At 40.1% G+C, this 27,493-nt stretch overlaps 1 protein-coding gene and 1 pseudogene across 1 annotated transcript in view; one reads left to right on the top strand and one right to left on the bottom strand.

Annotated features, from left to right (window-relative positions):
* LRRK1 (leucine rich repeat kinase 1) overlaps positions 1 to 27,493 on the bottom strand; it is a 122,734-nt gene that overhangs the window by 84,501 nt on the left and 10,740 nt on the right. The gene's annotated exons all lie outside the window — the stretch shown is intronic.
* LOC115861942 (large ribosomal subunit protein eL39-like) lies at positions 7,047 to 20,186 on the top strand (annotated as a pseudogene).

Raw genomic sequence — 27,493 nt, 5'->3', positions numbered from 1 at the left:
AATCTAGAAACAATAAATGCTGGAGAGGGTGTGGAGAAATGGGAACACTCTTGCACTGCTGGTGGGAATGTGAATTGGTACAGCCACTATGGAGAACAGTATGGAGGTTCCTTAAAAAACTACAAATAGAACTGCCATACGACCCAGCAATCCCACTACTGGGCATACCCCTGAGAAAACCATAATTCACCAAGAGTCATGCACCAAAATGTGCATTGCAGCTGTATTTACAATAGCCCGGAGATGGAAGCAACCTAAGTGTCCATCATTGGATGAATGAATAAAGAAGATGTGGCACATATATACAATGGAATATTACTCAGCCATAAGAAGAAACGAAATTGAGCTATTTGTAATGAGGTGGATGGACCTAGAGTCTGTCATACAGAGTGAAATAAGTCAGAAAGAGAAAGACAAATACCATATGCTAACACATATATATGGAATTTAAGAAAAAAAAATGTCATGAAGAACCTAGGGGTAAGACAGGAATAAAGACACAGACCTACTAGAGAGTGGACTTGGGGATATGGGGAAGGTGAGGGGTAATCTGTGACAAAGCGAGAGAGTGGAGAGTGGCATGGACATATATACACTACCAAACGTAAAATAGATAGCTAGTGGGAAGCAGCCGTATAGCACAGGGAGATCGGCTCGGTGCTTTGTGACCGCCTGTGGGGGTGGGAGGGAAGGAGACGCAAGAGGGAAGAGATGTGGGGGCATATGTATATGTATAGCTGATTCATTTTGTTGTAATGCAGAAACTAGCACACCATTGTGGAGCAATTATACTCCAATAAAGATGTAAAAAAAAAAAAAAAAAGAAAAGAAAGAACTCCTATAAGTCAATAATAAAGGACAAACAAAATGAACAAAGATTTGAACAGCAGAAGATATTCTAAAAGCTCAGTATCATTAGTCATTAGGAAAATGCAAGTTAAACACCACTACACTCCCACCAAAATCACTAAAATTTAAAAATACTGACAATACTTGGTGAGGATATGGAGCAACAAGAACATTCATACCTTATTGTTTGTGTCTAAAATGGTACAACCACTTTGGAAACAAGTCTGGTGGTTTCTTACAAAGCTAAGTATATACCTACCCTATGACTCACTTATTCTATTCTTAGGTATTTACCCAAGAAAAATACGTGTAAAAAATATATCCAAGAATGTCAACTTTATTCATGGTGTTTCCAAACTGTAAATAGCAAAGGTGTCCAACAACAGGAGAATGAATAAATAACTACTGTGGTATAGTAACTACTCAGCAATCAAAAGGAATAAATTACTGATCCATGAAATGATTGATGGGAATCTCAAAACACAATGCCGAGTGAAAGAATGACTGCACAAAATGATCCCATTTATATTCTAATCAGTGGTGGGAAAAAAATCAGAACAGTGGGTCCTGAGGGTGGGAACAGTCATGAAGTTTACCAGCGGAGGGGCATGAGGAAATTGTTTGGGTGATGGTTCTTTATCTTGATGATGTTTTTAGTGCACAGGTGTTGGTATTTGTCAAAACTTATCAAATAGTCTAATGAAGGTATGTGCATTTTACTTTATATAAACTTTACCTAAAAAATTATAAATAATATTGAACTATAGTCAATAATATGAATACTGAAGCACTTGAGGGTGAAAAGTACAGATATTTCCAATTTACTTTGAAATGCATTAAAAATAATGGATTGATGGATGGATAGAAGAACAGATAGAAATGAGAGCAATTTTAGAAAATGTTAATGGTAAAATCTAGGTGGTGGGTATATGGATGTACATGGTTCAGTTCTTTCAGTTTCACTGTATGTTTGGAATTTTTCATAACAAAATATTGGGAGAAGTGAATCAGAATAACATACCCTAAATGGAAGGCCTGCCATATGGCATACTGAACGAGCTCCACCACCAACCCAGAAAAATCCTGCTCTGGAAAAAGGGAAAGACAAGTTGCTTACAGTGAAGCCCCTTGATACCATCCAGGGTCTTTACAGCTCACTCTAAGCCATGACTATTTCAAAGGCAACCATTCTGAAAAGCCATGTTAAGTGGATTTCATAAGTGTCACGCACAATCTGCATCCTTCCTGAAACACCAATACAAGACTGTTGTGTCTGAATGGAGATTACTGGTTTTTTTTTTTGGCTATGCATTTTTGGAAAGGCGTATCAAAAAAGGGCTTAGTGTGTAAGTGGTTATACATGTGAATAAGGCAGCTTCACATCCCATCACACACTAACAATCCCCATTAATTATTAACAGTCAGAGACTAAGACATTTGAGAGTCAGCTGCAGGGAGAAGCCATTGGCAGGGTAAGAAGAAGGCAGAATCCACGGCTGCGTCATCCATCAGAAGAGGCACTTAATTATGTCATTGCTCATCTTTCAGAATTAAACAAATATCCTCCTTATCTCTGTAAAAGACAGGTGCATGTGTGTGAGGAGGTATAAAGTAACCTCTTCTGTTCACGTTAGGAACATAAATTTAAAAAGTTCACCTTTGCCCAAGTTAAGCAACACTGAGAAGGTAGAACCAAGGACATAGGATGCATGTGAAATTACAAGGGTGGTTTTACTTTAACTTGATTTATAAATAATGCAACATATGTGGAATAAATGACATACTAAGAAACAAGACTCTGCTCAGTTCTATTTACATATATATATATATATATATTTAATGCTGTGGTGTTTTCAGTTTGAATCTGATTTTCTTAAGTTGCATGGACAACACATGTACACTCTCACTGACCCAAGAGCTGGGGGGTCTGGTCCAATCAAATTGTTGGAAAGACATTATGGGAAAACATCAGGTAATGCATGTGCATTTAATTTACTCTGCTAACTTCATTTAATTTCCTGAAATCATAAAGAGAATGGTTAACATATATTTAAATAAAAAAAAAAAAGACCAAAATGCTAATGATAAGTATTAATGATGGGCTGGGGGGAATTAGTGATAGGATTAGAAAAGATTTTTCTTTATTTCCTAAATTCCCTGTAATGGAATTATATGACTGCTTTATTTAAAACTTTAAAGAAGTTAGATAAGTAATAAAAGAATACATTCTCATTGAAAAAAATTAAATAGTACAGAGATACATCATGTAAGGCAGAACCCCTCCTCCCCACCATGAAACACCTTTTCTTGGAGGTAAATATTTACTTTAATAGTAATTTTTTTTTACAAAAATACTACAGTTTTATATTTGAGAATTGGTGTCCTTTGATTTAAACTTAAATCGGGGTAATTGTATGTATGTATACTATTTGAGATTATTTAGTTATTTGTGCCTATTAATCAACCATTATCTGTAATTATACTCTTTTACACAGTAAAACATCACAGTTCTAAATATTTTGCTCATACAGACTTAAAATTCATACTAAAAATATAACCCCCCAAACTTACTCTATTTCAATACAATATTAATGTAGCAAACAAGTAACTAGGACTAGTAGGAAAATAATAGTAGAACATTAGAATGATTCAGTGTCAAATTTTTAAAAAAATCCTTTTTGTTCTTTATTACAATAGGTGTAATTATTTTCCTAAATAGCAATGAAAATTCCATATACATATATATACTACAACCAGGCATCTTAATTGTTTGGGTGATGGTTCTATATCTTGAATTAATGTAAAGTTAATATGCATAACAAAAAGGTAACAAAAAACTAGGAGAAAGGGAAACCATTAGCACAGTTCATTTTTATTTTTAAGGTTTGGTCAGTGTTGCTTGTTTGTTTTTAGGAAAGTGTCAATTAGAAGTAATTAGAAGCAAGAACGAGTGAGGGGAAGCTATAAATGTAGTGAATGAGTACCATTATGGATTCAGCACATGTAGACTTACTCTACAAGAATACAAGAAATATTTAGGGTAAGCTGTGAGGTGATAAGTGAACATATTCCTGGTGGGTGATAAATGTTAATATCTACACAGCCTGGTATTTAAATATGCTGGACACGGACAGTAAATTAAAAGTTCATTATGTGAAAAAGTATTTGGTTAAAAAATATTTAAAAACCTATGAAACCAGAACATCATTTAGTCCTTGATAATCACTTTCAATTTAATATTCTATTTATAAAAAAATACTTTCAGTAACACTGTATATTTCACATATTCAGCCATTTCTAGGAGAAATGTTTTTAGTTGCTAATAACTCAATCTCTAAATGTTATTTCTGTAATTCAAGTTGTAGAAAAACAAATTATTCTGACTACAGGAAAACTAACAGAAATTATTATTCTCCTTTATTTTGGGAAAGTAATAAAACAGAATTCCATGAATGTTATAGAATGATGTCTGGCTATACAAGCCATGCCACTTACACTAATAGTTCACTGTGGCCTTCCCCATCTTAAAGAGAGTCCTCCTTTGTCTGCTGATTCTGAGTCTGTTCTGTCCTTAAATCCTAAGGAGACATTCTTCCCTTTTCTTCTAGAACAGTGTTTGTTAACTCATCCCTCCCAACCTAATAATCAGAATAAAATTCTCTCCCTACTGCTTTTTTCCTACGAGTCTAGGACAATGGAGAGGTAATATGAAAGTGACTTTAATTCTAACAGTTCTAAATGTTGGTCTCTTACGTATATATATTATACATTTAATTCTCTTGTCCCCGTCAAAGAACGCATGCATGACAGAAGGCAAATGCTCTCTCTTGATTCAAAATCTGTGGCATCTTCTGTACATCCTGGAAAAGACACTAACGTTTTACTTGAATATATACTTTTTCAAAAATTACATTTACCTCCATCAATAGAGTAGCAAAAGGTAAACATATACCTAACAACCCAGAATTCACTGCAGAATAAACAAGAGTAAACTTTAGGATGCTACTGACCTGGTCATAATTGTTTAATGACCTTCCTGTGCCATCCTCCATCGAGTCCCTGTGTGGCCAAACCCAGGGGTTGGGGGCTGTCCCTCCCCAGAGGTGACGCCCTCCTGGCACTGCAGTGGCTCACCCACTGTTGCCCTGGGCTTACCGGCCTCCAGCAAGAAGGATGCTTCTTTCTTTGCCAGCTGTCACTCTAGGGTTTAGCCTCAGCAGCAGTTTTCATCTCTGGGTCACATTACGGTGAAATCCAACCCTTTATTTCTTCGGGGAAGAGGCAGAGGTTGGGGGGGTGTAGAGGGCGACATGACCCCAGGGTGACTCTCGGCAGTAATTCCTCACTGACTCCAGATGGCTGGTGCTCAGTCCCATCAAGCTGGGCCATCAGACCCAGCACCAGAAAAGAAAGCAAAGATAGCAGTGGCATTCACCAGGGGCCTCGCTCACGGCTCACGTAGAGCAGAGCTCCAGCCACGCAGGCTGAGCGTTTCTCATACCAGCAAAGCCTCCCAGCACAGATGTAAAACTTCTCTGTGGATATTCTCACCAAATCACTGGAAATAAATTTTTGTTAATAAAAGGGGCATGGGAGGTTATACCTATGAGCAGGCTGTGCAGAGGGAAATCGCACATTGAAGTGCAGTTTTCTTTAGAAACAAAACATACAATTAATTATTAAGATTCCATGTTATGTCCACCTGACACAGCGAAAAATTTAATGAGTTCTAATATTCATTGCTGGCCAGAGTGTGGTGAAAACTGTACACTTGTCAATGTGGGAAGGCTTACTGAGACAGCCTGGGACTGGGACCCTTTGCTGTAGTGCTGCAATGCTTGCACCTGGACATATGTCTTCTGGAGTTACAAAATACAAAGAAACTATAAGGGACTAAAAATAACTGTGTGCATGTGTACTTGGGACAAATTATGGACAAAAAGATACAAAAAGACCAAAAAAGCTAACTGCCACTTCTGAGGAGCAGGGAGCAAAAGCAGGGTACTGCGCATGCCCCTTGCACACAATACTACCAAAGAGGTGGGCAAAACACCTAAGCCACTCCTCCTGTTGAACTCCTGGACACACCCCTACCCTCACCCCATATAAGGGACCAGCTCGCCACCCCCCCCCAGGGAGCAGAGCAAGAAAGGGAAACTCTTCTTTGTTCTTGCTCCCCACTGCTGCATCAGAGGTCCCAATAAAGTCTTGCTGAATTTCTTGTCTGGCCTCTGATCAATTTCTATTGATTAAGGAAGGCCAAGAACTCTGGTCGGTATCAACAGCAACACTATGAGTAGGTGTCATGGCTGTCATTTTACAGATGACGGAGGCCAAGATGAAGACACTTCACAGTGACAGGCTGGCAAGGAGCAGGGGCAAGAGTGACAGCAGCAAGTCTTTGTGACCCTAGAGCCCATAGAAATCCTACTACTCTTCTTTCCAGTTTATTATTTTTTCCCATAGGAAACATTTTTAAATTGAAGTATACTTGATTTACAATGTTGTGTTAATTTCTGCTGTACAGCAAAGTGATTCAGTTATACAATACATACAATCTTTTTTTGGGGCGGGCGGGGGGGCTTGCCACCCCTTGCAATGTGCAGGATCTTAGTTCCTTAATTAGGGATCGAACTTGTGCCCCCTTCAGTGGAAGCACTGAGTCCTAACCACTGGACCACCAGGGAATTCCCCTATACATTCTTTTTTTTTTTAAAATTTTTATTGGAGTATAGTTGCTTTGCAATGTTGTGTTAGTTTCTGCTGTACAGCAAAGTGAATCAGCTAAATGTATACATCCCCTCTTTTTTGGATTTCCTTCCCATTTAGGTCACCACAGAGCATTGAGTAGAGTTCCCTGTGCTATACGGTATGCACTCATTAGCTATCTATTTTATATATAGTAGTGTATATATGTCAATCCCAATCTCCCAATTCATCAACCCCCCCTTCCCCCCCCTTGTATCCATACGTCCATTTTCTACATCTGTGTCTCTCTTCTTTCCAGTTTAATACTTGAGATAGACTGCATGTTTTGTCCCCCTAAATTTCATGTTAACCATAATCCCCAGTATGATGGTATTAGGAGGTGGGTCTCCAGGAACTGACTGGCTTATGAAGGTGGAGCTGCCATGATGGGATTAGTGCCCTCCCAGAAGAGACAGAGACCTTACTTCTCTGTCCCACATGAGGACACGATGAGAAGATGGCCATCCACAACCAGGAAGTGGGTCTTCACCAAGAACAGAATCAGCCAGTACCTCATCCTGGACTTCCCAGCCTCCGACGTGAGAAGTAAATGCCTGTTGTTTAAGGCACCCAGTGTGTGGCAATTTTATAGCAGCCTGAGCCGACGAAAATAGTAGAACCTCAAGATACTTCAAAATGAGGAGCTACCATGCAGCCATTAAAACTGATGATAATGGAGACTAAGGAAAAGTACAGAAAAGACTTATACAATATTAAGCTAAAAGAATAGAATATGGAACACAGACAGTGAAAAATGGAAAAAGTATATAATACAGAAGATTGGTTGATGTCATTTGAAAATACGCAAAGTGAAAGAATTTATTTTGGGAAAAAAGAAGAGTTCTAATGAGTATAGTCTATTATTTTTGTTTACAAAAATTTAGTCTGTCTGTTTCTCTCTGTTTAGAAAGAAAAGCTGAGGAACACAAGTACATGATAGCAGCAGGTGAAATGATCAGAGATTTTTTTCTATTTGTGTTTTTCTGTGTTTGCCAATATCTTTCCCTTTTTCTCATCAGTTTGTATTGATTTTGAAATTAAGAAAAAAAAAATGATGAAGTGTATCCAGCACAAAGTTGACTACTTTCAGTCTGACTTAATGAACTAGTCCTTTGATGGTATTATTCAAGCTAAAGCAACTCTTGGGTATACCAAGTCTTGACTCAGTTGCTCTGGAAATAAAGAGAACAAGAAAATTTCCCAGAAAATAACTGGCAAAGGTGTCATGGACTTTAAAAGAGAAAATAAAATGGTCTATGATAACATTTAGTATATCAGTAATTGGTACCATTTATTGAGTACTGCCAGATGCTATAAGAAACGCCCTGCATACATCTGCGTTCCTCCCAACACCCATGCAAGGCAGGGTTCTCATCACCACTTTCCACCAGATGACCAGTGCTCCAGGTGATTGGTGAAAGTGCCTCCACCCAGCTCCTAACAGCAGAGCTGGGACTTGAACCCTGGGCACCTGTCGTCAAAGTCCAACCCCTTACTTCCCAGGCTGGGTGTGCCCAACCAAGCATGGGGCAATTATTCAGAATGTAATGTCCTTGGCAAACATGTAGGAACTAAAAGGTGAGATGATTCTGTCTCATTAGATGGAAAAAACAGATCCTCCATGAATTCAGTAGCAGTGGAAGAGAGACACAGAAATACAGAGCTACAAAGATGAATTCTTTCCAACACTTAGTTCCTCTCCCAAAAATTCATTTATTTATTGCTCATTCATTTTATAAACAATACTTACTATGTGCTGAGCTAGAGCCTGAGGACACACCTTGATGAGACAGGCAGGAAGAGCTAGAGTGTGAAGCTGTATTCTTCCCAGATTTTACTTTTTTTTTTGTAATTGAAGTATGGTTGATTTACAATGTTGTGTTAATTTCTGCTGTATAGCAAAGTGATTCAGTTATACATATATATACACACATTCTTTTTTAAAATTCTTTTCCATTATGGTTTATCACAGGATATTGAATATAGTTCCCTGTGCTATACAGTAGGACCTTGTTGTTTATCCCAGATCTTACTTTTTTTTTTTAAAGAAGACTGGGTTTTAAATTTTTATTAATTTATTTATTTTGGCTGTGACGTGCGGCATGTGGTTTCTTAGTTCCCCGACCAGGGATCAAACCTGTGCCCCCTGCAGTGGAAGTGCGGAGTCTTAACCACTGGACCACTAGGGAAGTCCAGATTTTACTTTTAAACATCTACAACAAATGCCACGCTCGAGAGACTTGGGATGGTCAACAGACACTGACCTGGTCAAGAAAGATGAACCATCCTTCTGAGGAAACAAAAATCACAGAAGTAAGACAGTTCCTTTATTTAATACTCACATAATATAAAAAGGTGCAATCTGAAGATATAAAAAGAAATAGTCATACTCTGATCTCTGGGGAGATGATTGTGGGCTGGGCCCACTGAGGGCTGGGCCAACCTCTGTCACTGCAATCCTGCTTCCAGGGAAGTGACTAAGGGAATAATTCTATACATTTAAAAAGCACTATGCAGGGACTTCCCTGGTGGTGCAGTGGTTAAGAATCCACCTGCCAATGCAGGGGACACGGACGGGTTCGAGCCCTGGTCTGGGAAGATCCCACATGCCGCGGAGGAACTAAGCCCGTGCGCCACAACTACTGAGCCTGTGCTCTAGAGCCCGCGAGCCACAACTACTGAGGCTGCGTGCTGCAACTACTGAAGCCCACACGCCTAGAGCCTGTGCTCCGCAACAAGAGAAGCCCCTGCTCGCCACAACTAGCAAAAGCTCATGCGCAGCAACGAAGACCCAACACAGCTAAAAATAAATAAATTTATTTTAAAAAAGCACTATGCAGGAAAACAAAAGGAAACATGCATAAAGATGCTGATTTCTGCATGGCTTAGTATAGCAAAGAATGGTGGTTTTGTAAATTATTAAATGCATTAAAATGCTTATCACATCGAGCACATGGAGGGACCCCACAACACAGGAAACTGACCGGAAGGAAAGACCCCAGATTATAACTTTGGTTTTTCTCATGTGATGGAATTTAAGGTTATCTTTTCCCCATTTCCTCTATTTTCCAGTTATTTCTCTGTTACTGCTATAATGGAAAAATAGTTTTTTAAAATACACCTTTCAGATTAACAACGTGAAATTTCTAACTAAATCCAAATTCCTCTGGGCAAAGATGGACACAAGGAAAGAAGAAAATATCTCAATCCAGAGGGAAATTTAGGATGAGGCACCAAGATTTTTCCAGTCGTGTCTTTTACTGAGAACTGTGAACCATGCTAACACACGTGGCAACAGAAATAGAACTGTACTAAAATGAGAAGACTTGGGTTCAAGTCCCAGTCTATTGCTCAACAGCTGCATGGTCTTGGCAAGTGTTTGAGATGTCTGAATCTTGTCATCTTCTTGTGAAAAACAGAAACGAAAACAAAATCCCCAAACAAAAAATGACACATATAACAATGCTGAAAAATGCATGCTCCCCAAAATAAAAGGACTGGCACACAAATGGGGGTTATTTCCTTAATGCCTGTCCCCTTCCCCCCAACTCCAGGCAACTGTGAGGCACTGACACTGCACCCCCACTTTCTCTGTGGACCTCAGGCTCCCTCAGCCTTCACTCTTGTGTCTCTCCCTCCTGGAAGGAGCCCCACCCCTTCCCTGCTTCCAGGCCCAGTATGGATGCTACCCCCCAGGGAGCCCTGGGGCCCTTCCCATGGGCTTCCTTCTCCTCCCTCTGTCTGCACCTGGCCTGACTGGGACCACCCCTGTTGTGAGGATCTGTCTGCCTCCCTTCTGCTTGGTGGTGCCGGCAAGCTGGGCCACAGGGCACAGAATTCTCCTGGTAAAAGAGAAGGACACCTTCAGGCCCTTCTGGATTTTCCTTTCCACCAATTCTTCTTTAAATGCTTGATAAAATTCACCAGTGAAGTCATCTGGGCCTGGCTTTTCTTTGTGGCGCATTTTTAAAATTATTAATTCAATCTCTCTACTTGTTATAAGTCTGTACAGATTTCCTATTCTTTCTTGAGTCAGTTTAGGTAGTTTGTGTCTTTCTAAGGATTTATCCACCTCATTTAAGGTACTGAATTTGTTGGTGTACAACTGTCCATAGTATTCTCTTATAATTATTTTTTATTTATGTACAGTTGACAGTGATGTCCCCTTTTCATTCCTGATCTTAGTAATCTGAGCCTTGTCGCTTATTTTTCTTGGTCATTCTAAGTGAAAATTTGTAAATATTTTTTTCAAAGAACCAACTTTTGGTAGATTTCTCTGATTTTCTCTATTGTTTTTCTAGTCTCTATTTCATTTATTTCTGCTCTAATCTTTGTTCTTCCCTCTGCTTGCTGTGGGTTTAATCTGTTCCTTCTTTTCTAGTTTCTTAAGATGGAAGGTTAGGATATTGATTTGAGATCTTCTTTTTTAATATAGGTGGGTATAGCTATAAATTTCCTTCTAAGCACTGCTTTACCTGCATCCTCTAAGTTTTAGCATGTTGTGTTTTGTTTTCATTCATATCAATGTGTGCTCCAATTTCCCTTGTGATTTCTTCTTTAACTCACTGGTTATTTAGGAGCATGTTGTTTCATTTCCACATATTTGTGAATTTCCCAAATTTCCTTCTGTTATTGATTTCTAATTTTATACCACTGTGGTCAGAGAACATATTTTGTTTTATTTCAATCCTTTTAAATTTATTGAGGCTTGTTTTATGGACAAACACAATTTAAACACATAAAGAAAAATCTCCACAAAACTCTATGTGTCCTAAAACACACAGACTAGATAAAAGGACAAATGACAAATGAGAAAGGAAAATTAGAATGACCAATTAGAAAAGAAAACCCTATATTACAGACAAAGGGTTAATATGATGAAAGAAGCATGCTCTTACATTGCTGGAGGGAATACAAAATTGCACAGCCTCCATGGAGGGGAATTACCAATACCTAGCAAAATTACATCTGCATTTTCCCTCAGCCCAACACTCTGTATTTTAGACATTTATGCCAAAGATACAACAGCAAAAATGCAAAATGATGTCTACACAAGATTATTTATTGCATCATTATTGCAGGGGAAACAATCTAGATGTCCATCTATAGAGAACTGGCTACAGAAACTATGGGACTTCTGTAATCAGAGTCCTATGCAAAGGTAAGAAGGAAAGAGAAAGAGTTCTATATACTGGGGCGTCATCTCCTACTGTTTTGTGATTCTCAGGGCAGCTCCCATTACCTCCCCCCTGGATGGGACACACAACATCCCAGCCCCCAATGACCCTGTGTGCTGGGTCTGCTCACCCCATCCTAGAGCTGGGAAGGCAGAGGCTCAGCTGAGGGCAAATGAGGAGCCTGAATTATGCCCCAAAGTGGCAGCTCTGGCACAGTGCAGAAGAACAAGTGCAGCACTTGTGGTTCCTGAAAGAGGGAGAGGCCCACGCCCTGTACTTATGGGTAACTGCCAAGGATTCTCCCCATGCCCGTCCATAATCTCCATGCATCCTTAAGTACTGACGGTGAGGAGAAAACCTGCAAGGAGGTGTCCTGCCTCTATCTCCTCATTCTCCTAGGCAGAGTGCACTTTTCTGGTGCAGGGCGGTCAGGGCAGGCTGCTGAGGTATCTGCACTGGAAAGAGCAGAAGCAGGGCAGACAGACAGACATACATTCACCAAGACAAGACAGGTGGGCTTTGGGGGAAATACCTGGAGGTCTCTTGAGAATACAAGATTAGAGATTGAGGATAGAGACTGCATTCTGTGAACTTCTGGGAAAGATCTGGGCAAACGAGTTCAGAGGCTTAGCTGTATGCTTTAAATGGAATTCCCTGTGGATGTCCTGTTGAGAAACTTCAGTAAAGATTTAAACTTCTTTTTGATTTTGTTTTAAGATTCCAGGCTGGAGTTTCCTTGGAATACAGAGGTTATGAGTGATTTCCCTGAATCTCACATATATATTCATTTCTCCTCTTCTTCCTTTTTAACAAATGGAATATACTATGATTATGTTCTACAACTTGCTTCCCTCACTTAAAAGTTCTGTGTCGGCACATGGAGATCCATCATACCTGTTTTCATGGTAGCCCTTTGTCCTCATTGATGGACATTTAGGGCATGTCTAATTCTGTGTAATCCCCTTCACTGCTGTGCTGAACATCCCTACCTGTGCATTTCTCACCTGAACTGTATCTCCAGGTTAAATTCCTAGCAGTGGAAGGAGCAGAGGATATAGTCAGCCTTGATTTTTATAAAGATTGCCAATTTGCTTTTCCAAAAGTTGCATCAATTATATCCTTACTTAATTATCAACTCAATATTAGTTTAAAATAAAATATGAAAAACAGCATAAGTTATATCTTTGCTGCCTTAAATAATATCAAACTTCCTGATTGTTTCCAATCTGCAAAGCAAAATAACATATCTCATAATTTGTTCTGGTTTCCATTTCTTTCCATATGAATGACATTCGGCATATTTTCATGTTTACCCATCATCTATCTTTTTCAATGAACTAAACTCTATTTTTTGGTTCATTTGAAAATTGTAATATTCTTTCTATCATTGATTTGCCAGTGCTCTTTGTGGTATATGTTGAAGATAGTTTTTACCTATTTGTTGGTTGTCACTTGAGAGGCTTTTCTACAGAATAGTTCTAACTGTTATGTAATCATTGTATTAATCTTCTCCTTTATGATATCTGGGTTTTGTGCTGTGCTTAGGAAAAAGTCCCTCTCCCTCCAAAATTATTTTAATTTATCATTTTCATAGACTTTTAATGGTGTTCATTTTTATGTTTAAATATTTGATTCATCTGAAATTGATTTTGGTGTGGAAGTGAGAAAGCAATATGTTATTTTTGTCCTATTGCCAAGTAAACTTTCTTTTCTGGACTAATTTGAAATCCTAAATAGTAAAGCAAAAGCAATGTGCATTTGGACCTATTTTTTTTTTTGGCCGCGAGGCATGTGGGATCTTAGCTCCCCAACCGGGGATCAAACCTGCATTGGAAGGTGAAGCCTTAACAACTGGACCACCAGGGAAGTCCCATTTTGGCTTATTTTTGAGTTGCTACTCTGTCCCATTGCTTTCCCTGTCCTTTCCATTTCTACTCTCCAACACATTTCATTACTATGGCATTGTAATAATTCTAACATATGATGGAACTACTCTGCCCTCCTCTCAACTGACCTCCTCCTCATTTGAATCTTCTTGGCTATTCTTATATGCTTATTTTTCTAGGTAGAATTTATTATTCTTTGTTCATGTTCTAAAAAGAAATCCTGTTTGTATTTTAACTGCAAGTGCACTGAATTATAAAATCAACATGTAGAGAACTGACATATTTACAATGTTGTCTTCCTATACAAGAGGACTATTTGTCATTTTTAAAATTGAAGTACAGCTGACTTACAATATTATATTAGTTTCAGGTGTACAATAATAGTGATTCGAGATTTTTATAGATTATACTCCATTTAAAGTTATTATAAAATATTGGTTATATTCCCTGTGCTGTACATTACACTCTTGTATCTTATTTATTTTATACCTAGTAGTTCATACTTCTTCCTCCCCTTCCTTGATCTTGTCTCCCCCCACACCCTCCCCTCTGGTAACCACTAGCTTGTTCTCTGTAGCTGTGAGTCTGTTTCTATCTTCTTATATTCACTTGTTTGTTTTATTTTTTTAGATTCCACATATAAGTGAAAACATACAGTATTTGTCTTTCTCTGTCTGACTTATTTCACTTAGCATAATACCCTCCGGGTCCATCCATGTTGTTGTAAATTGCAAAATTTCATTCTTTTTTATGGGTGAGTAATATTCCATTGTACATATATACCACATCTTCTTTATCCATTCATCTATTGATGGACACTTAAGCTGCTTTCATATCTTGGCTATTGTAAATAATGCTACTGTGAACATTGGGGTGCATATATCTTTTTGAATTAATGTTTTCATTTTCTTTGGATATGAACCCAGGAGTGGAATGGCTGGATCATATAGTAGTTCTATTTTTAATTTTTTGAGGAACCTGTATACTGTTTTCCATAGTGTTTGCACCAATTTACATTCTCACCAACAGTGCACAAGTGTTCCCTTTTCTCCACATCCTTGCCAATATTTGTTATTTGTAGACATTTTGATGATTTGATGATAGCCATTCTGAGAGGTATAAGGTAGTATCTCATCGTGGTTTTGATTTGCATTTCCCTGATGATTAGTGATGTTGAGCATCTTTTCATGTGCCTGTTGGCTATCTGTATGTCTTCTTTGGAAAAATGCCTATTCAGGTCCTCTGCCCATTTTTTAATCAGGTTTTTTTTTTTTTATAGTGAGTTGTATGAGTTCTTTATATATTTTGGATATTTACCCCTTATCAGATTTACTTAAATATTCTTAAAGTTTCCTTCATACGATCCTGTATATTTATCATGAATTCCCCTAGACAGTGTACATTTAATTTATATTAATTCAATAATTAAGAAAAAAGCAAAACATTTCTACTTATAGCCCCTTGGACATTCAAAGTTCTCATTTCAGTTCTTCTGGGCTTGTAAATTGATCTGGATAGGGCATCTAGTTACCCACTAGATACAATGTCAATGCGAAGAGCTCCTAGGAAAGATAAGGAAAGATCAATGAAGTCCTAGAGGTTGATAAGCAAAAGATATGAAGAGAGAGTTCAAAAAAAGTAAATATAACCAGCTCTTACACACACTAAAACATGCCTAAGCCTCACTTATCATAAGAGAAATGCATATTAAAACTATACTGAGACACCATTTTTCACACATCAGATTAGGAAAAACCAAAAATTTGATAACAAACACTGTTGTCAGGCCTATAGGGAAACAGGCAAGCACATACATTGTGGAGGTTGGGTGTAAACAGGAAAAACTCCCATGGAGGGTGATTTGGCACTATCTGGCAGATTTTCAGAAGCATATGTCCTTTGACCCATCACTTTGAGAATTTATTGCGTAGATATGCTTGTATACATGTGAAAAGACATCACAGCATTTTTTGTTGTAACAAAATATTAAGAATAGCCCAAATGTCCAGTAAAGGAGACTGCTTACATAAACTGAGGTACAACACAATAGAATTCTGTGCATTTGTCAAAAGAATGATGATGATGATAGCACGAATGTGTGAAAGAAACAGGCAAGGTACAGAACGGTGTGTGTGATCAGCTATACATTGTATAAAAGAGGGAAAATAAGAATCTATATTTGTTTTGCTTGTATACACATAAAGACATTCTGTAGGGATGTAAAAATCAAAGAATGGTTTTTGAGCTGTGTGACTATATTCAAACAACTAAAGTTTTAAGATCTTGGCAAGGAAAAATACATGAAGTCATTTGCTCTGCCTTTTCCTCTGCATGTCTTCAGGCAGAGATACACACCCTTGAGTTCAAACAACAAAAATTGACTCCAGCTGATTTGCCTCAAAACAGGGACTGCCATCTGCCTTCTAAATCCCAAAGCAGGCAAACCAAAAAAAGCAACAAGCCAGGATCAGGGGTCCTCTGTAGCTCGCAGAGTTATGAGTTGATGTATTTAACTCGTAGATTTGAAGGGAAGCCCTTGGGTGATTACAACGTGGCCGCTGAAAAGTTAAAAGCAAACACCACAAATGTATCTGCATAAAGGATAATGCTTAATAGAAGCAAACGCCTGCAGCCTCACCCCTTTGCCCTGAGACAAAAACGCAGAGAAGATCTTCAGTCTGAGCAAGAGTTTACATTCCTGGGTGCCGCACTCCTCTGCGGCTGGGTTTGTAGCCTGTGGCTGAGTTGGACCAGACCGCTCTGTGATTGCCACATTCACAGCTATTTTCCTCTATGGAAATGCCCACTCACATAGTACAAACTTCTTCAGTTAATACAAACCCTGGCCAGACAACAATATGGCCCTTTGTTTTTATGAGTGATATTCTGATCATTAAAGCAAGAAGCTCCACGATTCCTCAGAAACCGCAAACATCCCAAGAATGCCTGGGTTCTGCTACTGTGGCCCTTTGCCCACCGAAACCTGACTCAGCCGTCACTATTTCTCGATGAGTTCAAGGCACTCCTTATGGACAGTTTTCAGCTGAACATTTAAAAGATACTCATGAGTATTAGAACTTCAAGCTTTAGTAGGAAACAAACAGATTTTGCTAATCTGGTCCAAAAAAGCATTCTGAAGATAAGGCAAGGAAAGATTTTGACTTTAATGAAAACATTTTCAATTAAAATTTAAACAGTTTTAATTAAAACAATTTTGATGATTAGATTAGGGGTCATCACATTTCAGTGATAGACACATTCGAAAATGAGGACTGGACACGTTGTAAATTCCATGCTTTCTATGGCTTCAAGCCCAATAAAATCAAAGGCCTCCCATTTTTAAGGACCTCCCCATTTTTATCAGTGTAATATTATTATCAGTTTCAGTTAACAGAACTAGAGTCCAGGTGAGGCTACATAATTTACTGAGTAACTACCAAGCATGCACACTTCGCATGGTGCTAAGCATTCTGCAAACAGATTCTAACCATTTCTGTGTTACAGATGAGGACTGGGGTGCAGAGGGACCAGGATTTGAACCCAGCTCCTTCCGACTGCAAAGTCCACATCCTTGACACCATCACTCAGTTTCTCCTGCAAATTGCACACCTCAGAGATGCCAAGGAGATGCTGGGAGATAGGATCCAGACAGCAGGCTGAGATAGGATCCAGACAGGAGGCTGAGCCCTGGCTGTAGCCACAACCTCCTGCCCCAAGTCCTTAAAAGTTATTTATTTTTATATATATATATATATACACCAAACTCAACAAGCCATGTGAACACAGAAAACAAGAAGGAGACCTAATAGGTCCAGAAACCATCGTGCATGAGGTAGGCAAGGTTCAGGAGTGCTCCAAGGCTGCCTGGAGAGCATAGGGGAAGCAAGGCCCCTAGAGCCACCAGCAGGGGGACTGCTCGGAGGGGAAACTCACAGTAAGCCTTTCTCCAGCCTGCGCCAGGCAGTGGGGGGAAGAGGTTTCTGCCCCCTGTGCACTAGAGAGGAAGTGTGGAACTTTAGGTGGTGGGTGACACTCAGGCAGCTCGTGGAGCCCCCCACCCAGAAGACATACTCTGGGTGCACCCCCAGGACAGTCCACTGCAGTCTCCCTGCCCCCCTATCTGCAGGCTGCGTTGACCAAAACTGCGTTCACAGACAGCTATGGGGAATCCCAAACACAAAGATCAACATCCAACCATGTACCCACAAACATTTGAGGAAGATGAATGCCATAAAGGAGAAGCACCCAATTCCGATAACAGAGCCTGCAAGCAGGGCAGGAAGAGACCCCTCCCCACCCACATCCCTACACACAGAAAGTGAAGCTAAATTGAGTTCTCTGCTTATTTAGCCAAGGACCCAGTGCCACTGGGAGCATGTTGACCCCCCCAGGGCAGGAGAGGATGAGGCATATCCCACCGCAGTTCCCCCTTGGGCCTCAGAGTCCCCAAGGGGAAGTCAGCAGTTGACAGTGACAATGCTTAGGCAAGGTAGGGTCTTTCCAGATCTGAGAGCCTGTATCTCTTGCTGCACCCTTACATTACTGTTCAGTGGGAAAACCTACACAAATAACCCAGTCACCGAGATAAGGGAGTGTGGACAAACTCTAGACTCTTTGGTTGATGATTAACTTGCTATCAGCAACCACTACTCTCATCTGGGAGGAAAAGACCGAGTCAGTGCCTGAGCCCCCCTAAGCAGGATCTCGGGTTCTGGCTTTCCAGAATCTCGGGGTCCCATCTCCATCTAGTACCAGTGTTAGTAAAGCAAGAACAAGACCTTAGAATAAATATGACTGACGTCTTGGAGAGATACAAGAGGACGCAGCATCCATACACAAGAATTGACTGAAAAGCTAGGAGATTAAAACAAAAGAGTTGATCTGTAAAACACAGTAAGTGGGTGGCAGAGTATAATGGAGAGAGCTAGAGGACAAATCAGCAACGTGGAAAACCAAGCAGAGGGTGCAGCAGCAAGACACAAAGAAGTTAAAGTACAGACAAAAAAATTAAAGAGACATGGAAGATGATCCTTGATGTTTTTCAAAACGTGTCTAATAAGAATTCCAGAACCATGTACTCAAATAAATAAGAAACATTCTCAAGTTGAAAAAAAGATGGGTTCTCAGAAGTTAGAGCATACTACTCAAGAAGTTGAAGAGGGGAGGAGTAAATTTAGGAAAAAGAAGAAAATAAAGATAAAAGCAAAAATTAATTAAATAGAGGGACTTCCCTGGTGGTCCAGTGGTTAAGACTCTGTGTTCCCTGGAGAGGGTGTGGAGAAAAGGGAACCCTCTTGCACTGTTGGTGGGAATGTAAATTGATACAGCAACTACGGAGAACAGTATGGAGGTTCCTTAAAAAACTAAAAATAGAACTACCATATGACCCTGAAATCCCACTACTGGGCATATACGAGAAAACCATAATTCAAAAAGAATCATGTACCACAAAGTTCATTGCAGCACTATTTACAATAGCCAGGATATGGAAGCAACCTAAGGGTCCATTAACAGATGAATGGATAAAGAAGATGTGGCATATATATACAATGGAATATTACTCAGCCATAAAAAGAAACAAAATTGAGCTATTTGTAATGAGGTGGATAGACCTAGAGTCTGTCATACAGAGTGAAGTAAGTCAGAAAGAGAGAGACAAATACCGTATGGTAACGCATATATATGGAATCTAAAAAAAAAAAAAGGTTCTGAAGAACCTAGGGTCAGGACAGGAATAAAGATGAAGATGTAGAGAATGGACTTGAGGACATGGGGAGGGGGAAGGGTAAGCTGAGACAAAGTGAGAGAGTGGCATTGACATATATACACTACCAAATGTATAATATATAGCTAGTGGGAAACAGCCACATAGCACAGGGAGATCAGCTCCGTGCTTTGTGACCACCTAGAGGGGTGGAATAGAGAGGGTGGGAGGGAGACACAAGAGGGAGGGGGTATGGAGATATATGTATACATATAGTTGATTCACTTTGTTATACAGCAGAAACTAACACAACATTGTAAAGCAATTATACTCCAATAAAGATGCTAAAAAAAAAAAAAGAATTAACGTTCTGAGACTTACAGAAGCTTTCTAATATAATAAACCACTCCAATGTTAAACTTAAAAAAAAAAAGACTGCGTTCCCAATGTAGGGGGCCCGGGTTTCATCCCTGGTCAGGGAACTAGATCCCGCATGCCGCAACTAAGAGCCCGTATGCCACAACAAAGATCCCCCAGGTGGCAAGGAAGATCCCACATCCTGCAACTAAGACATGGCACAGCCAAAAAAAAAAAAAAAATTAATTAAATAGAAACCAAAGAGTTTTTGTCCGCCATCTTGGTGTGTGTGGTTAACTCTGTTCCTCACCCTGTCCTCTCCCAAGACTTTCAGGATCAAGCGATTCCTGGCCAAGAAACAGAAGCAGAATCGTCTTATTCTCCAGTGGATTCAGATGAAAATGTAATAAAATCAGGTACAACTCCAAGAGAAGACATTGGAGAAGACCCAATCTGGGTCTATAAGGAATCACACATGAAATGGCACGCGTATTTTTGCTGTATCAAGGTCATGTGCATCTTAACCATATCACTCTGAAAACCACTACTATTTGGACAGCTGGATGTGTTTTATTGGGAAAATAATTTTCCTCTTTGTTTCAATGTTTCTGCACTAGTGGGTTGGCTCAGTAATAAATGTGAGATCTTTCGTTGGAAAAAAATAAATAGAAAGCAAAGACACTAAAAAAAGCAACAACAAAACCCAAAGCTGCTTCTTTCAAAGGACTCATGAAACAATCTTATTGACAGATTGATCAAAAAAATAAGAAACGAGGGTGGGGGTAGCAAAAGTACGGACAATATCTGGAATGAGAAAGGAGACAAAAATATACACTAGAGAATTAAATCATGAGAGATGGCAGGTCTGGGACAGGAACTGGACCACAGGAGCCTGGAATATCTTGTCACATCAGAAAGCAAGGATGTTATCAAAGACTCCTGGGGTTATGTCAAAAGATAGAGAAACCAACCCAAAGGGGCTTCAGCTGGCAAAAGATGAATAATTTTAGCATCAGAAATAAAAAAGTAAAAATTCATGAATGAGCAATAATATTAAAAGGACACACTTTATCGGTCAGCTTTGAAAGATGCTAGGGAATTGATCCATTTTCAGAAAATGAAATAATTAAAATAAGGGAAAGATTCATTCATCCTGACTTTCACATACAAACCGTATCTCAAGGTACCACAGAGTTGATGGGAGAAAGTCCTTCTTTAGAGATACATTTCAGCTAGATGAAGAAAGAATGGTAGACTTAAAATATCACCACTTCACAACCCCAAAGAAATAACTGATATAAAGCAATGATTGATGACTGATAAAATCATTAGGTGAAAAGCTGAAAAACCATTACAACCTTTATGATGAAGTATCATGCTGACAACACCAAAATTACTGAAAAATTTGAACAGCAAAGACAGACAATTAGACATCATTTGACTCCTGTGGTGAAACAATAGGAAATACACAACACTAGTTATTTAGTGTTCTTGCCAAGTCTTACTGAATGTAATCAAGCCTCTGGATCTATGGAAGCACAGAGGAGCACCACACTGGATGCAATCACCAAAATCCAGACTGTGGGAAACTACAAAGGATAAGCAATGTGGTTTTATCAACAATTAAATTGCAAGGAAAAAGGAAGTGAGGGAGAAAGGTAGAAATTAAGAGACTCAGTAACAAACCTGATTCAAGTCAACCATTGATAAAAATAAATTATGAGACAATCAAGGGCATTAGAATGCTGACTAGATATCTGATGTTATTAAGCCCATATTTTTTATTTTAAAAAATGTATATAAAATGTACTGAGTTGGACTTTTTTAAACACTTCTTAACATATGACGTTTGGAATTGGGTTCTAAATAATCTAGAGAGAAATGGAAGGGAATATGAATAGATCAAGATTGGCTATGTGTGGTAATTGCTAAAGTTGGGGCAATGGATACAGAGAGGTCCATTACAGTATTCTCTCACTTTTATGATGCGTTCAAAATTTTCCATAATATAAAAGATGGAAAAAAAAACTGAGATAAAAACATAACAATTTCAAAATTCTGCCTAGGCTAAAGATTTATGAAAAGAAAAAAGCCATTTTGAATCTAGGCCTAAGAAACTGATTTCTGAGGGAAAAAAAGAGAGAGGAAACTATTTTCTCTGATTCTTTGGAAGAAAGGAGAACTGGAAAACTAGGGACCAGAGTGGGAGGGAATACTTTTCACTGTATTCCTTTTTGTACTTTTGAATTTTATATCGAGTGTATGATGTATCTATGAAAACTAAATGATGTCATCTAAAAACATATTTTAAATCCTGAAGCCACTAGGAACTTTATGCTAATACATTTGAAAATCTAGATTAAATGGGTGACTATCTAGAAAAATGTATTCACAAAATTAACTCAAGAAGAAATGGAAAATTTAAATAAACCTACAGTCTTTAATGAAATGGAATCAATAATGTAAAAGTCTACCCATAAAAAAGCACCAGGCCTAGACGGTTTTATAGGTAAAAGGTTTTACCCAGCTTCTTGGAAAATAAAGCTCTTATACAGTACAAACTTAGTGTTGATTAAAAAATTAAATTACAAAAAGATTGGCACAGTATGAAAATATTTATTTTAAAATCTTAAATATGGAGACTGTTCTGAAAAGAGCAGGACTGCCCAAACGTGACTCTGGTTGCCACTCCTCAAACCTGGACAATGAGCCAGCTGAGGGATGCCCACCTCTCCCTTGGATGAAGGGATGGCATCCAAGCTCAGTTTCCATGGGTCTAGTGCCTGGAGGTTCTATAACATCCCACAGCCCCAAGTGATTCCCCTATAGGCAGCCAGCACCCACCCTGCCACATCATGAAGAGGCTAGCCTCTGGGAGTGGAGGTCCATGCTGGACCCTCTGCTGGACTGGAACCCACTCCCATGCAGCAGATGCCCTGGCAAGTCTCCCTGTGAGAGGATGAGAGACTGGGGACCACAGGCAACCCATCCTGCAGACCCAGGCTTTGTGATTTCCTCTCCCTCAATGAAGCCTCTTCCTTAACCCAGGCAGGTGATGTTACAGAATTTTTGTTGACCAGAGGGGACTGCCTGGTGGGACAGAAACAATACTACGTATTTATAGGCACTGACATAATTAACAATGGTATAAAACATGGCAAAACGTCCATACTAACTTTGAATAATGGCCACCTTTGGGGGTTTATGAAGAGCAGTTACCAGGGAGAGTTCCAAAGGGGGCTCTAACTATTCTTGTCATGTTTTACTTCTTAAAATAATTGTTGAAGTGAAAATGGCTTAATATTAATATCAGTTAAATCTGAGTGTGTGTACATCCTTGATTCCTTTTTCTTTTACTCCTCACATCTAATGCATTATCGATTTCTGTGGTGTGCTGTGTCAAAGATGACCACAAACTTTTGGCATTCCTTCCTTTGGGAGCTGGAATCTAATATTTCCAATCCTGCATGGAATCCGGACTTACCTTCTGACTTGTTTTGACCAACAGAGGGCGGAAGAAGCGATGAAGAGACAGTTCAGGCATAAGCCTTAGTAAGGCCTCAGAGTTTCTGCTTCTGAGCTCTGGGAATTCAACTGCTAAGCTGTAAACAGGCTGGGGGTGGATGTCTGGATGAGCATGTGGGAAGAGCAGTCACGGTGAGGAGCACCGAATTATCAGACATGTGAGTGAGGCAAGAAGAACCACCCACTGAGCCCTGCTGATTCCTGACTCACAGAATCCCAGGAAACTATAAACTGCTGTGGTTTTAAGCCAGTGAGTTATGCAGTAGTTTGTTACATAAGTCCTCAGAAAAGATTCCCACTCCATCCTCTTCTTCCTTTCCTGCCCCACCGTCCTGGGCTACCCTGGGCCTTCTTTCCAGAGCTCTGGTAACAGCCTTCTAGTTGATTGCAAATTTCCCTAATAATGCTTTGAATCCTATAATTATTGGTTTATCTGGAATTCATTGTAAAAATGTTTATTTTAATCAATGAATTTGCATTAAGAAATAAATTAAGAAATTAACTGAGAAGATAGTAAGATTGATATCAAAATAAAATAAATGCCTATTAGGATCCTCAAGAGAATTCAAGAAGACACTGCATATATGTGACAGGAACAGAATGCTATGAAAAGAAACAATCAAGAATAGGAAAGAGCTTCTGGAAGTTAAGAAGGGTTGGAAAACCTGAGGGAAAAGATAAGCAACAGGAGTTCCAGAAAAGCAAACAAACCAAAACAATAAAGAGAAAAAGCAGAGGAAGATAATACTATCAATGAAAATACAAGGACTTTTCCAGGCCTGAAAGGGATAAATTGTTGGCCTACCCTGTACCAAGCAGCATGAAGGATAACGACCCTCACCCAGGTCTTTTGTTATGAAATTTCAGAAGACCAGACATACAGGGAAGATTCTAAAGGCTTCTAGAGAGGAAAAAACAAGTCACCCACAAAGCGATGAGAATCAGACCACATCAGAGGACAACAGAGCAGGCTCTTCCAAGGTCTAAAGGCAAATGATTTCCACTTGGGATCACGGGGAAGACCAATGGAAGATGCTTTCAGGAAAACCGAGTCTCACATGTGCCACCACAGCCCTTTCTGAGTTTTCTTACTCATGTGCTCCAGGTAAATGAGGGCTCAAAATAAGAGTTCTGGGCTTCCCTGGTGGCACAGTGGTCGAGAGTCCGCCTGACGATGCAGGGGACACGGGTTCATGCCCCGGTTCGGGAAGATCCCACATGCCGCGGAGCGGCTGGGCCTGTGAACCATGGCCACTGAGCCTGCGTGTCCGGAGCCTGTGCTCTGCAACAGGAGAGGCCACAACAGTGAGAGGCCCGCGTACCGCAAAAAAATAAAAAAATAAAAAAAAATAAGAGTTCTGAGTAAGAGGTGGGAACCAGGTGGAGGTAAAAAGTAGGGAAGAGGTGTGCGTCTCCTGAGCCCCACAGAACATGGATGACACTGAGTCCCCAGGCCAAGTCATAGCAATGAGAACATATCATTTAATGTTGCAAAAGCAACCCAGAGATGAGTCCACACTGATAGAATTAAGTGGGAGGGAGCATCTGGGAGGTGTGGTGCAAGGGGAAAGAAATCGTCCTCTATCGTGGCAGGCTGGCAGGCAGGCAGCAGACTCTGTCTCAACGGATGGAGCAAGAGAAATGTGCAGGCATATTCTTTATGTAGAGAAATGGTGATGACCTGAAGAACTAGAACCAGAAACAGGAAATAGAGACATTTTTGGGAGCTGCCACTGGGGCTTTGCCTTATTGTCCATCTGTATCACTTGCTTCCTTAACCAGGGCTGTGTATTACTTTGATAATTTTTAATGTGCTTACTCTTTGATCCTGCCATTCTGCTGGGGTATACTCAACTCTTATGGTAAGAAGCAAAATATGGAAAGAATCTAAAGGCACCTTAATAGCAGATTGATTAAATAAATATTGTTGTATTTACACTATGGAACTTGATGCAAATGAAAAAGACTCCAAGACGTACATCACTCAAGTAAACAAAAGTTGCACAACGCATGTACAATTCAATGTCATGCATGTAAACCCAGAAATATACACAAAAAAGAATTGTGTGTGTGTGGACATGAGTGTAGGAAGAGGATGGAAAAGAAGCACACTCAGCTAACAGTGGTCACCTGGGCAGGATGGCATTTGATTTTATATGAGAATGTGTGTGATTACACACAAGTAACTTTTTCATAACTTCGGGGAGGCCCCTGCCCGCTATCAGGCAGGGGTTCTTTGCTTGTTTTTTGCTTTTGAACCCAGAAGTGCTGGTGATGTTTGCATGGGGACACGGGTGACCACCCATTGGAGGCTTTTGATTCTGAGAGCAGAAGGGAGGGGTGCAAACAGCCTGAAGGGTCTGCCCTGGCCTCTTCTACCTCTAACTCCCAGGTGTAGGCCACTTGTGGCCACCCACCTGTCTAAGAGCTCACAGGGCCATCTGAAATCCAAAATGAGCTACTAAAAGGAACTTGAAGAATGTCATTCTTGAATACAAAATGTATTCAAATTCTAACCTCAAATTTGCATCATCACTTGGTTCTACATTCAAAATAATGGACTAAATTTTTCAATGCCTTTAAATATCTCTATTTGCTGAAAAATTCAAAGTGCCCCAACTAAGTTATTTTTGGCTTTGGTTCTCCTGAAATGAATAGGTAAGCAATTGATTTTAAACCAACACCTGGTGACATGCCTGGCCACTGGATGCTGGACAATGTAGATGACATAAAAGCTGCGAGGCACAAACATAGCAAGAATTAGCAAAATGAAGTACAGTCCTAAAAAGTTATTTACAATTGAAAATATAATTTCTAACTAATGTGTGATTCCTTCTATAACATTAGGGTTATGGGCTTAGGAAGGATTGTACTGCTTGAGATGCACACTTCTGTTTTTTGCTTTTTTATCTTTTATTCTTTATAACAAATGTCAATAAATAGCAAGATGGTTAAGTAGAATCTGGAGGAACTGAACACAGGGGCGGCTAGGATGGTGAACAGACTCAGAACCGGGAATTCTAAGGAATATTGGAAGCCCCTATTTTCGTTCATCAGAGTTCCTGAATATGTGTGTGAAATCAATATACTAGAGTTTGGACTTAAATGTTATCGGGTGTGATAATTTATATGTTATTTAGTTCTCTCAATTCCCAGAGTTAAAGAATTTCATAAAAATCCCAGTTATGGCTTCTTCAGAGTCTGGCTGATGTGGACCAGGAAACCAGGGAAGTGGGAGAAAATCCTTATCCCTCTGCACTGGGGCCTGGGGACGTCCACGCAGGCACCTGCTCACAGGCCACTGACCTCTTCGTGGAGGCCAGGGCACAGAGCTGGAAAGAGAATCTCCTCCCCTGGCCACTGAGTAGCTGCCCTGCTGAAGGAGTCAGGGGCAAATGTGGGGAATGGGAAGGGGAAGGTGGGCTGAGGCCCTGGGTGAACTTCAGGCTCTGGCCGCCTAGAATGGGGTGGGAGGATGGGGTGCTCTAGAGAGCCCCCCCACACAGGGTGGAGGGAAGGGGTGGGAGGTTGCTCTCCCCTTGGCCCAAGTGGTCATGGCCTAACGGTTAGTCCACAGACTAAAAGGCAAAAGCTTGGTGATATCCAAGTGAAATGTGTAACGTTGCGGGCTGCCTGCTCTTGAAGGCAGTGGGATGGTTTGCTCAGCCTAAAAAGGAATCCACAGGGAGGGCAAGGCATCAAAGTTAGTTATTTCAAGAAAGGGGTTAAGGGATGCCAATCGGCCTAGGCAGGTGGAGCTAGAGGCAGTGGAGACAGGACTGGCCTCTGCAGCAGCACACACTTCCCAACAGAGCAGCCCACAGAAAGGCTGGAATATTCGAGAAGGAGTCAGCTCCCTGTTGCTAGAAGTAAGCAAGCGTATTCCGAACAAATAATCAGATGATCTAAGCCTCAGATTTAGGTTAATGTTAAAAGCCCCATCAAACCCAGAGCTTCTGTCATTGGGCAGGACTTTGAAGGCATGAAGCACAGCTGTGTTAACTGCTCCCACGTGGATGGATGCCCATGGCCGTTTCTCCTGTGACCTAGGCCACCACACAGCTTCCCTCCTCTTCACCTCTCTCAGTAAGGGATTCCTTACTGGACAATGGCTACGGTCCCTGGGGGGCCCAGTGCTGCTCCTGCAGCCAGGCTGGAGAGGGCACCCTGCTGACCATAGTCCTAGCAAAGCCCTGTCCTCCCAGCAGGCATGAGCAGGACACCAAGTCCAGGAACAGCTTAACATG

Source organism: Globicephala melas, chromosome 2 (genome assembly GCF_963455315.2).
Source record: "Globicephala melas chromosome 2, mGloMel1.2, whole genome shotgun sequence".
Taxonomy (NCBI): domain Eukaryota; kingdom Metazoa; phylum Chordata; class Mammalia; order Artiodactyla; family Delphinidae; genus Globicephala; species Globicephala melas.
Note: the sequence above shows the minus strand (reverse complement) of the source record. Positions and strands in the feature narration are given on the sequence as shown.